Source organism: Bos taurus, chromosome 13 (assembly GCF_002263795.3).
Source record: "Bos taurus isolate L1 Dominette 01449 registration number 42190680 breed Hereford chromosome 13, ARS-UCD2.0, whole genome shotgun sequence".
Taxonomy (NCBI): Eukaryota; Metazoa; Chordata; class Mammalia; order Artiodactyla; family Bovidae; genus Bos; species Bos taurus.
Window position 1 is genome coordinate 15,643,752 of NC_037340.1, and position 4,777 is coordinate 15,648,528.

The 4,777-nt window shown below is 40.9% G+C and overlaps 1 long non-coding RNA gene across 1 annotated transcript; it reads right to left on the minus strand.

Annotated features, from left to right (window-relative positions):
- Positions 1-578: 578 nt before the first annotated feature.
- Positions 579-4,114, minus strand: LOC104973714 (uncharacterized). Its single transcript, XR_009496817.1, has 4 exons — positions 3,906-4,114; positions 2,106-2,306; positions 1,549-1,662; positions 579-1,130 (listed from the first exon to the last, which is right to left on the minus strand). It is a non-coding gene; the product is annotated as an uncharacterized lncRNA (long non-coding RNA).
- Between the last annotated feature and the right edge of the window lie 663 nt (positions 4,115-4,777).

The window sequence follows — 4,777 nt, forward strand, 5'->3', positions numbered from 1 at the left end:
AATAATATTATGTGCTAGACCCTATGTTAGGGGATTAAAACCTGTTTGGGATTTTTTTTTTTTTTTATGGCTTTTTATTGAAATTCAAGACACAAATCCCACATGTTGCTTTCTTTTTGGAGTCATTATTAGAATAGGTATATTATAATATTCTGAATTTAAAACCTGTGTTTATCTAAGAATTTCCTCTAAACTTTTTTTATTTGGCTTTATCTTATTGATTGTGCCTTTATTTTATTTTTTATTTTAATTTTCTATTGTTGTGTAATTATGAACAATGTAAAAACACTTAGTTTCAAGTGTACAGCAAAGTGATTCAGCTGTATATATACATGTATCTATTCTTTTCTACCGAGGTCAAAATTACACATGGGTTCTAAGTTCATGCCAACATTTTCATTTCAGTGGTCACCTATTACTTTTTAAAATTATATCAGTATTGACAGGCCTCTCAAAAAGCTTTTAAAATGTGGCTCGAAATAAAGGCAATGTGGTTTCCCAGAGTAAAAACTCAGTAAAGGAATATGATAACTTGGCTTGTGTGATTGGCTCTTGTAATAATTGTGTTACTCCAGAAAATGTGGCGTTACTTGATTTATTGCATCAATGGGTTGATGATCTTTTTGTTCCTCTCCTCCTCCCCCGCTACCCTTGTTACTCACACAATGTAAGCACACGAAGGCTATTCAAAGTATACTTGTGATAATGAATCAAACATATCCAGCTTCATCCTTTTACATGAGAAGAGAAATTAATACACTTGGATGCTCAAAAACTTGCCTCACAAGATGTGGGACCGAGACACTTCTCCAACTCAGGAAGACTGGAATTCAATGGAGGCTAAAACTTCCCAGAAATAATGGCAACATTCCTAAGTTGATCTTCTTTTAATTTTAACTTCCTTTATACTGGGACCTCAAGATGCAGTATTTTCACTACAAGACCATGATTGGCATGCAGAGGATCAAGCAATGCATGGCCCCGAGTGATTCAAGGCTGCATACAGACCCCAAAGTCTTGATTTCATACAGGAAGTAAAAATCACCAAACTGCAGCCGTTGACAAAGGACATTTTTCTATGTCACTTTTCCAGGTATCCAAGAAACTGAAGTTCTTCCTCTTCACAAAATCTTTTTATGATGCAAAAGACAAGAAAAGGACAAAGAAGGTCATTTAGAGGAGTGTAAAACTAGGAAAACCACCACCAATGCAATGGCTTCCTAAGCTAAACACAAAACACATGGTGTTGAAAGTATTTTAATTATTTTTTTAAAGTACACAACCTGCTGGCTTGCCCCAGCATACTGAAAGGGTTTACATATTAATGCTTTTTCTAGGAAACAAAAAAAAAAAAGACTTGTTTTCAAATATGATTCATCTGAGTCATCTTGAGCAATTCCCCCCACCCCCAATCTGATGTCAGGGAAAACTACTAGAAAATTCTGTAGCAATAAACCCTTCAAACAAGAGTCAAGGAGAAGGAGATAGGCAGAATATTTCCTAGCATTCTAAGAAGGTAGCATTTCTCATGCAACTTAGGATGTTTACCTGTTCTCAGCATCTTGTGAAAATTTTATTTGGCTCGATTTGATGGAGATGACTTTTATCTTTTTCGTGTTATATTTTACGTCATCAATAGGTCAAGGATGAAACATAGAAATGCTGACAGGGAGACACAGAAAAACAGAATTACTAACGCGAGTATCAGAAAGGTCTTGAGCACTTTCCAGCCTGGACTTGCTCAACTCAAGGGGTAAACTTCAGATAAGCATCTCAGCTCTCGGGTGTTTAACTGAATCCAACCTTCCAACCTTTTTGAGGTTTGCCGGTGACTGGTAATTATAATGTCATTTAACAAAAGTATCTGCATTAAACCAGTGATGTTACATTAATGGTTAAGTTCACATCCATTAAAAAATGTGCATCTGCGGCATTCATTGGGATCTCTAAGATGTGTGGACAGGGATGGAAACTTACGTAGGACTGTAGCCATAAATCAATGTCTAAATACTACCTGTCAGGTTTTAAAGTTATGCTAATACAAGACGTTTTACTTCTCTCCAGTGTATAGAGGTCAGAGGAGAAGGGACAGATAGGTAACTTACATGGAAACATTGAGGAAAACCCCGAAGAGTAAGGTATCAACACACGAATCTTGAAGAAAGTGATTATATCTAAGTCGGAACTTTAATCATCCTTCTCTAAGGTAAACACTGAATTCTTGGGTTTCCAGAAGCGGCAACAGAAAAGCTGAGGATTCATCCGTAGAATCTAAACGCTTTCTTCAAAGTGTCTTTCATTTTTGACTAAAGCATTTGTAGGGGTAGAAAGTAATTTGTCAATTTTCTCACTCACAAGCTTCAGAAGTGAATAAAGAGCCCCTAACGGCTGGAGAAGACCCTTGAGAGTCCCTTGGACAGCAAGGAGATCAAACTAGTCAATCGTAAAGGAAATCAACCCTGAATATTCATTGGAAGGACTCATGCTGAAGCTCCAATACCTTGACCACCTAACTTGAAGAGCCAACTCCTGATGCTGGGAAAGACAGAAGGCAGTAGGAAAAAGGGGTGACAAAGGATGAGATGGAATCACTGAATCAATGGACATGAGTTTGAGTAAACTCTGAGAGATAGTGAAGGACAAGGAAGCCTGGCGTGCTGCAGTCCATGGGGTTGCAATGAGTCATGTAAGACTGAGCAACTGAGCACACGTTGCATAAAATGGGACCTGGGATAAAGGCCTTGTGATCCAAAAGTGAGCAAAGGCTTTCAGGACCCAAGACAGCAGAGTCTGAGCCTGAAGAGAAAAAATACACACAGTCAAGATCAGAATTCAAGCCAAAGTCAAAAATAAAAAGCCACACTAAGAAAGGTCATGTAGAAACACGGGCAACAGGGGAGTCTGGTTCTCTGATCTTTGTAAGAAGAGCTGACAATAGCCTCAGTAGATGCCCTCCTCCAAGATTAAAGACCAGATCTCACTCAAGGAAGGATCCTCTTACCCAGGGTCCAGCATCTACCACTGACATCCAGGTCTCATCAACCCAACCCTGACTTTGTCTCTACAGTCCAAGGCTAAAAAGAGTCTCTAATGGTATTTGACGGAGAAGACAATGGCACCCCACTCCAGTACTCTGCCTGGAAAATCCCATGGACAGAGGAGCCTGGTAGGCTGCAGTCCATGCTAAGGGTCGGACACGACTGAGCGACTTCACTTTCACTTTTCACTTTCATGCATTGGAGAAGAAAATGGCAACCCACTCCAGTGTTCTTGCCTGGAGAATCCCAGGGACGGGGGAGCCTGGTGGGCTGCCGTCTATGGGGTCGCACAGAGTCGGACACGACTGAAGTGACTTAGCAGTAGCAATGGTATTTGAAAGCTTGGAGTTTGTCTTTACAAAAGCTAGCAAGTCTGTATAACAAAACCTCTGTGATCCTAGTCTTCCTAAAGCCAAGTTCTGGCCATCTCTCTGGCTCATCAAAGCTTTTCAGGGTCTCCCTCTGCCTACCAAACCCAGGCCCCATTACCTGTGAGCTAACCACCATCTCTGACCTCTGCCAGACATGAATTCTACTTTCTAGCTAAACCCAAATGCTTGCTCTACTCACTATGCAGCAGCTCCGTGATGTCTGAATCTCGAGCCATTGCTTCTACCTTGAATGTCCTTGCCCCCTTCTTTCACAGCCCTGTGCCTTCATCTTCCAAATCCTACCTGTGCCCCAAGACTTCCTCAGATAGTACATCTCAGATAAAGCCTTCCTAGATTCCGTATCTCCATCTAAACTCCATTTCATAGGCCATATTTATTTTTACAAACACCATCTGCTGATTTGCTCCAGCCAACTGAAGGGTGTTTGAAAACTCTAGGGAAACTCTTGCTTTCAAATAAGATTGATTTGAATCACCTTCCTTGTTCTCCCAGATGGCCTCCTCCGATCGACCCAATTTTTTTCGTCTTTGTCCTTTTCCTCTTTATATCCTTCATTGACTTATTGATAGCTAACTGGTTGCCAGCTCAGTTTCAAACAGTGGCTGACTTTGGTTCTATTTTATTTTTTACTTGGGGATGCCAAAACTGTGACAAGGAGATGTTGCATATTACAAAGTGCAGACCTTCAAAGAATCCCACCAAGAGTGACATTTAACCAATGACCTGCTGTTGTTCCTTGTTTGTTCACTAGGGTTGTGTCCGACTCTTTGTGACCTCGTGGATTGCAGCATGCCAGGCTTCCCTGTCCTCCACTACCTGCTGGAGTTTGCTCAAATTCATGTCCACTGAGTTGGTGATGCCATCCAACCATTGTATACTCTCCTATCCCCTTCTCCTTTTACCTTCAATCTTCCCCAGCATTAAGGTCTTTTCCAAAGAGCAGGCTGTTCCCAGCAAGTGGCCAAAGTATTGGAGCTTCAACTTCAGCATCAGCCCTTCCAATGAATATTCAGGACTGATTTCCTTTAGGATTATTGGCTTGTCTTCTTGCTGTCCAGGGAACTCTCAAGAGTCTTCTCCAGCACCACAGTTTAAAAGCATCAATTCTTTGGTGCTCAGCTTTCTTTATGTTCCAACTCTCACCTCCATACATTAATACTGGAAAAGCCATAGCTTTGACTATATGGACCTTTGTAGGCAAATGACCTGTCTGATAACATATATATGGTATCTGCCTCACAGATAACTACAAATCTGGGGCAGGCAGTGTTGGAAGTCAGGATAGATTCTATGAGAACACCCATGTCTTCAGAAACAGATCTCCAGAGGCTCAATTTCTAGCATGAG